The following is a 14,244-nucleotide window of genomic DNA, read 5'->3' as shown; positions in this document are numbered from 1 at the left end:
ATCCCCCATTCACTTTACAATCACTGATCATCCATTCACTGTACTACCACTGATCCCCAATTCACTATCACTGATCCCCCATTCACTTTACTACCACTGATCCCCCATTCACTTTACTACCACTGATCCCACATTCACTTTACTACCACTGATCCCCAATTCACTTTACTGCCACTGATCCTCCATTCACTTTACTACCACTGATCCCACATTCACTTTACTACCACTCATCCCCCATTCAATTTACTACCACTGATCCCACATGCACTATCACTGATCGCCCATCCACTTTACCACCACTGATCCCCCATTCACTTTACTACCACTGATCCCCATTCACTATCACTGATCATCCATTTACTTTACTACCACTGATCCCCAATTCACTATCACTGATCATCCATTCACTTTACTACCACTGATCCCACATTCACTTTACTACCACTGATCCCCCATTCACTTGACTGCCACTGATCCCCCATTCACTTTACTACCACTGATCCCCCATTCACTTTACTACCACTGATCCCCCATTTATTTTACTACCAATGATCCCATATTCACTTTACCACCACTGATCCTCCATTCACTTTACTACCACTGATCCCCCATTCACTATCACTGATCATCCATTTACTTTACTACCACTGATCCCCCATTAACTTTACTACCACTGATCCTTCATTAAATTTACTACCACTGATCCCCGATTCAATATCACTGATCATCCATTCACTTTACCACAACTGATCCACCATTCACTTTATTAACAATGATCCCCCATTCACAATCACCGATCCCCCATTTACTTTACTACCACTGATCCTCCATTCACTTTACTACCACTGATCCCCATTCACTTTACTACCACTGATCCCCCATTTACTTTACTTCCACTGACCCTCCTTTCATTTTACTACCACTGATCCCCCATTTACTTTACTACCAATGAACATCTATTATTTTACTACCACTGATCCCCCATTCACGTTACTACCACTGATCCCTCATTCACGTTACTACCACAGATCCCCCATTTACTTTACTACCACTGATCATCCATTCACTTTACTACCACTGATCCCACATTCACTTTACAATCACTGATCCCACATTCACTTTACTACCACTGATCCCTCATTCACGTTACTACCATTGATCCCCCATTTATTTTACAACCACTGATCCTCCATTCACTTTACTAGCACTGATCCCCCATTCACTTTACTACCACTGATCCCCCATTCACGTTACTACCACTGATCCCCCATTCAATTTACTACCACTCATCCCCCATTCACTTTACTACCACTGATCCCCCATTCACTCTCACTGATCCCCCATTTATTTTACCACCACTGATCCTCCATTCACTTTACCACCGCTGATCCCCCATTCACTATCACTGATCATCCATTAACTTTACTACCACTGATCCCCCATTCACTTTACTACCACTTATCCCCCTTTTACTTTACTACCACTGATCATCCATTCAATTTACTGCCACTGATCCTCCATTCACTTTACTACCACTGATCGCCCATTCACTTTACTACCACTGATCCTCCATTCACTGTACTACCACTGATCCCCAATTCACTACCAATGATCCTCCATTCACGTTACTACCACTGATCCCCCATTCACTATCACTGATCATCCATTCACTTTACTACCACTGATCCCCCATTCACTTTACTACCACTGATCCCACATTCACTTTACTACCACTGATCCCCCATTCACTTTACTACCACTGATCCTCCATTCACTTTACTGCCACGGATCCTCCATTCACTTTACTACCACTGATCCCCCATTCACTTTACTACCACTGATCCCCCATTCACTTTACTAACACTGATCCCGCATTCACTCTACAATCACTGATCATCCATTCACTGTACTACCACTGATCCCCAATTCACTATCACTGATCATCCATTCACTTTACTACCACTGATCCCACATTCACTTTACTACCACTGATCCCCCATTCACTTTACTACCACTGATCCCCCATTCACGTTACTACCACTGATCCCCCATTCACTTTACTACCACTCATCACCCATTCACTTTACTACCACTGATCCCCCATTCACTTTACCACCACTGATCCTCCATTCACTTTACTACCGCTGATCCCCCATTCACTGTCACTGATCATCCATTAACTTTACTACCACTGATCTCCCATTCACTTTACTACCACTGATCTCCCATTCACTATCACTGATCATCCATTCACTTTACTACCACTGATCCCCCATCCACTTTACTACCACTGATCCCACATTCACTTTACTACCACTGATCATCCATTCACTTTACTGCCACGGATCCTCCATTCACTTTACTACCACTGATCCCCCATTCACTTTACTACCACTGATCCCCCATTCACGTTACTACCACTGATCCCCCATTCAATTTACTACCACTCATCCCCCATTCACTTTACTACCACTGATCCCCCATTCATTTTACCACCACTGATCCTCCATTCACTTTACTACCACAGATCCCCCATTTACTTTACAACCACTGATCCTACAATCACTTTACTACCACTGATCCTCCATTCACTTTACTATCACTGATCCCCCATTCACTTTACTACCACTGATCCCCCATTCACTTTACTAACACTGATCCCCCATTCACTTTACAATCACTGATCATCCATTCACTGTACTACCACTGATCCCCAATTCACTATCACTGATCATCCATTCACTTTACTACCACTGATCCCACATTCACTTTACTACCACTGATCCCCCATTCACTTTACTACCACTCATCCCCCATTCACTTTACTACCACTGATCCCCCATTCACTATCACTGATCCCCCATTTATTTTACTACCACTGATCCCCCATTCACTTTACCACCACTGATCCTCCATTCACTTTACTACCGCTGATCCCCCATTCACTATCACTGATCATCCATTAACTTTACTACCACTGATCCCCCATTCACTTTACTACCACTGATCTCCCATTCACTATCACTGATCATCCATTCACTTTACTACCACTGATCCCCCATTCACTTTACTACCACTGATCCCACATTCACTTTACTACCACTGATCCTCCATTCACTTTACTGCCACGGATCCTCCATTCACTTTACTACCACTGATCCCCCATTCACTTTACTACCACTGATCCCCCATTCACTTTACTAACACTGATCCCGCATTCACTTTACAATCACTGATCATCCATTCACTGTACTACCACTGATCCCCAATTCACTATCACTGATCATCCATTCACTTTACTACCACTGATCCCACATTCACTTTACTACCACTGATCCCCCATTCACTTGACTGCCACTGATCCCCCATTCACTTTACTACCACTGATCCCCCATTCACTTTACTACCACTGATCCCCCATTCACGTTACTACCACTGATCCCCCATTCACTTTACTACCACTCATCCCCCATTCACTTTACTACCACTGATCCCCCATTCACTATCACTGATCCCCCATTTATTTTACTACCACTGTTCCCCCATTCACTTTACCACCACTGATCCTCCATTCACTTTACTACCGCTGATCCCCCATTCACTGTCACTGATCATCCATTAACTTTACTACCACTGATCCCCCATTCACTTTACTACCACTGATCTCCCATTCACTATCACTGATCATCCATTCACTTTACTACCACTGATCCCGCATCCACTTTACTACCACTGATCCCACATTCACTTTACTACCACTTATCATCCATTCACTTTACTGCCACGGATCCTCCATTCACTTTACTACCACTGATCCCCCATTCACTTTACTACCACTGATCCCCCATTCACGTTACTACCACTGATCCCCCATTCACTTTACTACCACTCATCCCCCATTCACTTTACTACCACTGATCCCCCATTCACTCTCACTGATCCCACATTTATTTTACCACCACTGATCCTCCATTCACTTTACTACCGCTGATCCCCCATTCACTATCACTGATCATCCATTAACTTTACTACCACTGATCCCCCATTTACTTTACTACCACTTATCCCCCTTTTACTTTACTACCACTGATCATCCATTCAATTTACTGCCACTGATCCTCCATTCACTTTACTACCACTGATCGCCCATTCACTTTACTACCACTGATCCTCCATTCACTGTACTACCACTGATCCCCAATTCACTACCAATGATCCTCCATTCACGTTACTACCACTGATCCCCCATTCTCTATCACTTATCATCCATTCACTTTACTACCACTGATCCCCCATTCACTTTACTACCACTGATCCCACATTCACTTTACTACCACTGATCCCCCATTCACTATCACTGATCATCCATTCACTTTACTACCACTGATCCCCCATTCACTTTACTACCACTGATCCCCCATTCACGTTACTACCACTGATCCCCAATTCACTATCACTGATCATCCATTCACTTTATTATCACTGATCCGACATTCACTTTACTGCCACTGATGCTCCATTCACTTTACTACCACTGATCCCCCATTCACTTTACTACGACTGATCCTCCATTCACTTTACTATGACTGATCCCCCATTCACTATCACTGATCCCCCATTCATTTTACTACCACTGATCCCCCATTCACTTTACTACCACTGATCTCCCATTCACTATCACTGATCATCCATTCACTTTACTACCACTGATCCCCCATTCACTTTACTACCACTGATCCCACATTCACTTTACTACCACTGATCCTCCATTCACTTTACTGCCACGGATCCTCCATTCACTTTACTACCACTGATCCCCCATTCATTTTACTACCACTGATCCCCCATTCACTTTACTACCACTGATCCCCCATTCACTTTACTAACACTGATCCTCCATTCACTTTACTACCACTGATCCCCCATTCACTATCACTGATCCCCCATTCAATTTACTACCAATGATCCCCCATTCACTTTAATGCCACAGATCCTCCATTAACCTTACTACCACTGATCCCCCATTCACTTTACTACCACTAATCCCCCATTTACTTTACTGCCACTGACCCTCCTTTCATTTTACTACCACTGATCCCCCATTTACTTTACTGCCACTGATCCCCCATTCACTTTACTACCACTGATCCCTCATTCACGTTACTACCACAGATCCCCCATTTACTTTACTACCACCGATCATCCATTCACTTTACTACCACTGATCCCACATTCACTTTACAATCACTGATCCCCCATTCACAATCACTGATCATCCATTAACTTTACTACCACTGATCCCCCATTCACTTTACTACCACTGATCTCCCATTCACTATCACTGATCATCCATTCACTTTACTACCACTGATCCCCCATTCACTTTACTACCACTGATCCCACATTCACTTTACTACCACTGATCCTCCATTCACTTTACTGCCACGGATCCTCCATTCACTTTACTACCACTGATCCCCCATTCACTTTACTACCACTGATCCCCCATTCACTTTACTAACACTGATCCCGCATTCACTCTACAATCACTGATCATCCATTCACTTTACTACCACTGATCCCACATTCACTTTACTACCACTGATCCCCCATTCACTTGACTGCCACTGATCCCCCATTCACTTTACTACCACTGATCCCCCATTCACTTTACTACCACTGATCCCCCATTCACGTTACTACCACTGATCCCCCATTCACTTTACTACCACTCATCCCCCATTCACTTTACTACCACTGATCCCCCATTCACTATCACTGATCCCCCATTTATTTTACTACCACTGATCCCCCATTCACTTTACCACCACTGATCCTCCATTCATTTTACTACCGCTGATCCCCCATTCACTGTCACTGATCATCCATTAACTTTACTACCACTGATCCCCCATTCACTTTACTACCACTGATCTCCCATTCACTATCACTGATCATCCATTCACTTTACTACCACTGATCCCCCATCCACTTTACTACCACTGATCCCCCATTCACGTTACTACCACTGATCCCCCATTCAATTTACTACCACTCATCCCCCATTCACTTTACTACCACTGATCCCCCATTCACTCTCACTGATCCCCCATTTATTTTACCACCACTGATCCTCCATTCACTTTACCACCGCTGATCCCCCATTCACTATCACTGATCATCCATTAACTTTACTACCACTGATCCCCCATTCACTTTACTACCACTTATCCCCCTTTTACTTTACTACCACTGATCATCCATTCAATTTACTGCCACTGATCCTCCATTCACTTTACTACCACTGATCGCCCATTCACTTTACTACCACTGATCCTCCATTCACTGTACTACCACTGATCCCCAATTCACTACCAATGATCCTCCATTCACGTTACTACCACTGATCCCCCATTCACTATCACTGATCATCCATTCACTTTACTACCACTGATCCCCCATTCACTTTACTACCACTGATCCCACATTCACTTTACTACCACTGATCCCCCATTCACTATCACTGATCATCCATTCACTTTACTACCACTGATCCCCCATTCACTTTACTACCACTGATCCCCCATTCACGTTACTACCACTGATCCCCAATTCACTATCACTGATCATCCATTCACTTTATTATCACTGATCCGACATTCACTTTACTGCCACTGATGCTCCATTCACTTTACTACCACTGATCCCCCATTCACTTTACTACGACTGATCCTCCATTCACTTTACTATCACTGATCCCCCATTCACTATCACTGATCCCCCATTCATTTTACTACCACTGATCCCCCATTCACTTTACTACCACTGATCCCCCATTCACTTTACTAACACTGATCCTCCATTCACTTTACTACCACTGATCCCCCATTCACTATCACTGATCCCCCATTCAATTTACTACCAATGATCCCCCATTCACTTTAATGCCACAGATCCTCCATTAACCTTACTACCACTGATCCCCCATTCACTTTACTACCACTAATCCCCCGTTTACTTTACTGCCACTGACCCTCCTTTCATTTTACTACCACTGATCCCCCATTTACTTTACTGCCACTGATCCCCCATTCACTTTACTACCACTGATCCCTCATTCACGTTACTACCACAGATCCCCCATTTACTTTACTACCACCGATCATCCATTCACTTTACTACCACTGATCCCACGTTCACTTTACAATCACTGATCCCCCATTCACTTTACCACCACTGATCCTCCATTCACTTTACTACCGCTGATCCCCCATTCACTGTCAATGATCATCCAAAAACTTTACTACCACTGATCCCCCATTCACTTTACTACCACTGAACTCCCATTCACTATCACTGATCATCCATTCACTTTACTACCACTGATCCCCCATCCACTTTACTACCACTGATCCCACATTCACTTTACTACCACTGATCATCCATTCACTTTACTGCCACGGATCCTCCATTCACTTTACTACCACTGATCCCCCATTCACTTTACTACCACTGATCCCCCATTCACGTTACTACCACTGATCCCCCATTCACGTTACTACCACTGATCCCCCATTCACTCTCACTGATCCCCCATTTATTTTACCACCACTGATCCTCCATTCACTTTACTACCGCTGATCTCCCATTCACTATCACTGATCATCCATTAACTTTACTACCACTGATCCCCCATTCACTTTACTACCACTTATCCCCCTTTTACTTTACTACCACTGATCATCCATTCAATTTACTGCCACTGATCCTCCATTCACTTTACTACCACTGATCGCCCATTCACTTTACTACCACTGATCCTCCATTCACTGTACTACCACTGATCCCCAATTCACTACCAATGATCCTCCATTCACGTTACTACCACTGATCCCCCATTCACTTTACTACCACTGATCCCCCATTCACTTGACTGCCACTGATCCCCCATTCACTTTACTACCACTGATCCCCCATTCACTTTACTACCACTGATCCCCCATTCACGTTACTACCACTGATCCCCCATTCACTTTACTACCACTCATCCCCCATTCACTTTACTAACACTGATCCTCCATTCACTTTACTACCACTGATCCCCCATTCACTATCACTGATCCCCCATTCAATTTACTACCAATGATCCCCCATTCACTTTAATGCCACAGATCCTCCATTAACCTTACTACCACTGATCCCCCATTCACTTTACTACCACTAATCCCCCATTTACTTTACTGCCACTGACCCTCCTTTCATTTTACTACCACTGATCCCCCATTTACTTTACTGCCACTGATCCCCCATTCACTTTACTACCAATGATCCCTCATTCACGTTACTACCACAGATCCCCCATTTACTTTACTACCACCGATCATCCATTCACTTTACTACCACTGATCCCACATTCACTTTACAATCACTGATCCCCCATTCACAATCACTGATCATCCATTAACTTTACTACCACTGATCCCCCATTCACTTTACTACCACTGATCTCCCATTCACTATCACTGATCATCCATTCACTTTACTACCACTGATCCCCCATTCACTTTACTACCACTGATCCCACATTCACTTTACTACCACTGATCCTCCATTCACTTTACTGCCACGGATCCTCCATTCACTTTACTACCACTGATCCCCCATTCACTTTACTACCACTGATCCCCCATTCACTTTACTAACACTGATCCCGCATTCACTCTACAATCACTGATCATCCATTCACTGTACTACCACTGATCCCCAATTCACTATCACTGATCATCCATTCACTTTACTACCACTGATCCCACATTCACTTTACTACCACTGATCCCCCATTCACTTGACTGCCACTGATCCCCCATTCACTTTACTACCACTGATCCCCCATTCACTTTACTACCACTGATCCCCCATTCACGTTACTACCACTGATCCCCCATTCACTTTACTACCACTCATCCCCCATTCACTTTACTACCACTGATCCCCCATTCACTATCACTGATCCCCCATTTATTTTACTACCACTGATCCCCCATTCACTTTACCACCACTGATCCTCCATTCATTTTACTACCGCTGATCCCCCATTCACTGTCACTGATCATCCATTAACTTTACTACCACTGATCCCCCATTCACTTTACTACCACTGATCTCCCATTCACTATCACTGATCATCCATTCACTTTACTACCACTGATCCCCCATCCACTTTACTACCACTGATCCCACATTCACTTTACTACCACTGATCATCCATTCACTTTACTGCCACGGATCCTCCATTCACTTTACTACCACTGATCCCCCATTCACTTTACTACCACTGATCCCCCATTCACGTTACTACCACTGATCCCCCATTCAATTTACTACCACTCATCCCCCATTCACTTTACTACCACTGATCCCCCATTCACTCTCACTGATCCCCCATTTATTTTACCACCACTGATCCTCCATTCACTTTACCACCGCTGATCCCCCATTCACTATCACTGATCATCCATTAACTTTACTACCACTGATCCCCCATTCACTTTACTACCACTTATCCCCCTTTTACTTTACTACCACTGATCATCCATTCAATTTACTGCCACTGATCCTCCATTCACTTTACTACCACTGATCGCCCATTCACTTTACTACCACTGATCCTCCATTCACTGTACTACCACTGATCCCCAATTCACTACCAATGATCCTCCATTCACGTTACTACCACTGATCCCCCATTCACTATCACTGATCATCCATTCACTTTACTACCACTGATCCCCCATTCACTTTACTACCACTGATCCCACATTCACTTTACTACCACTGATCCCCCATTCACTATCACTGATCATCCATTCACTTTACTACCACTGATCCCCCATTCACTTTACTACCACTGATCCCCCATTCACGTTACTACCACTGATCCCCAATTCACTATCACTGATCATCCATTCACTTTATTATCACTGATCCGACATTCACTTTACTGCCACTGATGCTCCATTCACTTTACTACCACTGATCCCCCATTCACTTTACTACGACTGATCCTCCATTCACTTTACTATCACTGATCCCCCATTCACTATCACTGATCCCCCATTCATTTTACTACCACTGATCCCCCATTCACTTTACTACCACTGATCCCCCCATTCACTTTACTAACACTGATCCTCCATTCACTTTACTACCACTGATCCCCCATTCACTATCACTGATCCCCCATTCAATTTACTACCAATGATCCCCCATTCACTTTAATGCCACAGATCCTCCATTAACCTTACTACCACTGATCCCCCATTCACTTTACTACCACTAATCCCCCGTTTACTTTACTGCCACTGACCCTCCTTTCATTTTAATACCACTGATCCCCCATTTACTTTACTGCCACTGATCCCCCATTCACTTTACTACCACTGATCCCTCATTCACGTTACTACAACAGATCCCCCATTTACTTTACTACCACCGATCATCCATTCACTTTAATACCACTGATCCCACGTTCACTTTACAATCACTGATCCCCCATTCACTTTACCACCACTGATCCTCCATTCACTTTACTACCGCTGATCCCCCATTCACTGTCAATGATCATCCAAAAACTTTACTACCACTGATCCCCCATTCACTTTACTACCACTGAACTCCCATTCACTATCACTGATCATCCATTCACTTTACTACCACTGATCCCCCATCCACTTTACTACCACTGATCCCAGATTCACTTTACTACCACTGATCATCCATTCACTTTACTGCCACGGATCCTCCATTCACTTTACTACCACTGATCCCCCATTCACTTTACTACCACTGATCCCCCATTCACGTTACTACCACTGATCCCCCATTCACGTTACTACCACTGATCCCCCATTCACTCTCACTGATCCCCCATTTATTTTACCACCACTGATCCTCCATTCACTTTACTACCGCTGATCTCCCATTCACTATCACTGATCATCCATTAACTTTACTACCACTGATCCCCCATTCACTTTACTACCACTTATCCCCCTTTTACTTTACTACCACTGATCATCCATTCAATTTACTGCCACTGATCCTCCATTCACTTTACTACCACTGATCGCCCATTCACTTTACTACCACTGATCCTCCATTCACTGTACTACCACTGATCCCCAATTCACTACCAATGATCCTCCATTCACGTTACTACCACTGATCCCCCATTCACTATCACTGATCATCCATTCACTTTACTACCACTGATCCCCCATTCACTTTACTACCACTGATCCCACATTCACTTTACTACCACTGATCCCCCATTCACTATCACTGATCATCCATTCACTTTACTACCACTGATCCCCCATTCACTTTACTACCACTGATCCCCCATTCACGTTACTACCACGGATCCCCAATTCACTATCACTGATCATCCATTCACTTTATTATCACTGATCCGACATTCACTTTACTGCCACTGATGCTCCATTCACTTTACTACCACTGATCCCCCATTCACTTTACTACCACCGATCCCCCATTCACTTTACTACCACTAATCCCCCATTCACTTTACTACGACTGATCCTCCATTCACTTTACTATCACTGATCCCCCATTCACTATCACTGATCCCCCATTCATTTTACTACCACTGATCCCCCATTCACTTTACTACCACTAATCCCCCATTCACTTTACTACGACTGATCCTCCATTCACTTTACTATCACTGATCCCCCATTCACTATCACTGATCCCCCATTCAATTTACTACCAATGATCCCCCATTCACTTTAATGCCACAGATCCTCCATTAACCTTACTACCACTGATCCCCCATTCACTTTACTACCACTAATCCCCCATTTACTTTACTGCCACTGACCCTCCTTTCATTTTACTACCACTGATCCCCCATTTACTTTACTGCCACTGATCCCCCATTCACTTTACTACCACTGATCCCTCATTCACGTTACTACCACAGATCCCCCATTTACTTTACTACCACCGATCATCCATTCACTTTACTATCACTGATCCCACATTCACTTTACAATCACTGATCCCACATTCACTTTACTACCAATGATCCCCCATTTATTTTACAACCACTGATCCTCCATTCACTTTACTACCACTGATCCCCCATTCACTATCACTGATCATCCATTCACTTTACTACCACTGATCCCCCATTCACTTTACTACCACTGATCCCCCATTCACGTTACTACCACTGATCCCCAATTCACTATCACTGATCATCCATTCACTTTATTACCACTGATCCCCCATTCACTTTACTGCCACTGATCCCCCATTCACTTTACTACCACTGATCCCCCATTCACTTTACTGCCACTGATCCTCCATTCACTTTACTACCACTGATCCCCCATTCACTTTACTACCACTAATCCCCCATTCACTTTACTACGACTGATCCTCCATTCACTTTACTATCACTGATCCCCCATTCACTATCACTGATCCCCCATTCATTTTACTACCACTGATCCCCCATTCACTTTACTACCACTGATCCCCCATTCACTTTACTACCACTGATCCCCCATTCACGTTACTACCACTGATCCCCCATTCAATTTACTACCACTCATCCCCCATTCACTTTACTACCACTGATCCCCCATTCACTCTCACTGATCCCCCATTTATTTTACCACCACTGATCCTCCATTCACTTTACTACCGCTGATCCCCCATTCACTATCACTGATCATCCATTAACTTTACTACCACTTATCCCCCTTTTACTTTACTACCACTGATCATCCATTCAATTTACTGCCACTGATCCTCCATTCACTTTACTACCACTGATCGCCCATTCACTTTACTACCACTGATCCTCCATTCACTGTACTACCACTGATCCCCAATTCACTACCAATGATCCTCCATTCACGTTACTACCACTGATCCCCCATTCACTATCACTGATCATCCATTCACTTTACTACCACTGATCCCACATTCACTTTACTACCACTGATCCCCCATTCACTATCACTGATCATCCATTCACTTTACTACCACTGATCCCCCATTCACTTTACTACCACTGATCCCCCATTCACGTTACTACCACTGATCCCCAATTCACTATCACTGATCATCCATTCACTTTATTATCACTGATCCGACATTCACTTTACTGCCACTGATGCTCCATTCACTTTACTACCACTGATCCCCCATTCACTTTACTACGACTGATCCTCCATTCACTTTACTATCACTGATCCCCCATTCACTATCACTGATCCCCCATTCATTTTACTACCACTGATCCCCCATTCACTTTACTACCACTGATCCCCCATTCACTTTACTAACACTGATCCTCCATTCACTTTACTACCACTGATCCCCCATTCACTATCACTGATCCCCCATTCAATTTACTACCAATGATCCCCCATTCACTTTAATGCCACAGATCCTCCATTAACCTTACTACCACTGATCCCCCATTCACTTTACTACCACTAATCCCCCATTTACTTTACTGCCACTGACCCTCCTTTCATTTTACTACCACTGATCCCCCATTTACTTTACTGCCACTGATCCCCCATTCACTTTACTACCACTGATCCCTCATTCACGTTACTACCACAGATCCCCCATTTACTTTACTACCACCGATCATCCATTCACTTTACTACCACTGATCCCACGTTCACTTTACAATCACTGATCCCCCATTCACTTTACCACCACTGATCCTCCATTCACTTTACTACCGCTGATCCCCCATTCACAATCACTGATCATCCATTAACTTTACTACCACTGATCCCCCATTCACTTTACTACCACTGATCTCCCATTCACTATCACTGATCATCCATTCACTTTACTACCACTGATCCCCCATTCACTTTACTACCACTGATCCCACATTCACTTTACTACCACTGATCCTCCATTCACTTTACTGCCACGGATCCTCCATTCACTTTACTACCACTGATCCCCCATTCACTTTACTAACACTGATCCCGCATTCACTTTACAATCACTGATCATCCATTCACTGTACTACCACTGATCCCCAATTCACTATCACTGATCATCCATTCACTTTACTACCACTGATCCCACATTCACTTTACTACCACTGATCCCCCATTCACTTGACTGCCACTGATCCCCCATTCACTTTACTACCACTGATCCCCCATTCACTTTACTACC

At 43.8% G+C, this 14,244-nt stretch overlaps 1 protein-coding gene across 4 annotated transcripts in view; it reads right to left on the bottom strand.

The window, feature by feature from the left end:
* The window catches only part of LOC106572331 (transcription factor 4), a 536,793-nt gene that overhangs the window by 238,081 nt on the left and 284,468 nt on the right, over positions 1-14,244 (bottom strand). The gene's annotated exons all lie outside the window — the stretch shown is intronic.

Source organism: Salmo salar, chromosome 01 (assembly GCF_965601325.2).
Source record: "Salmo salar chromosome 01, fSalSal1, whole genome shotgun sequence".
NCBI lineage: Eukaryota > Metazoa > Chordata > Actinopteri > Salmoniformes > Salmonidae > Salmo > Salmo salar.
The sequence above is the reverse complement of the archived record's forward strand: the minus strand, read 5'-3'. Positions and strand labels throughout refer to the sequence as shown.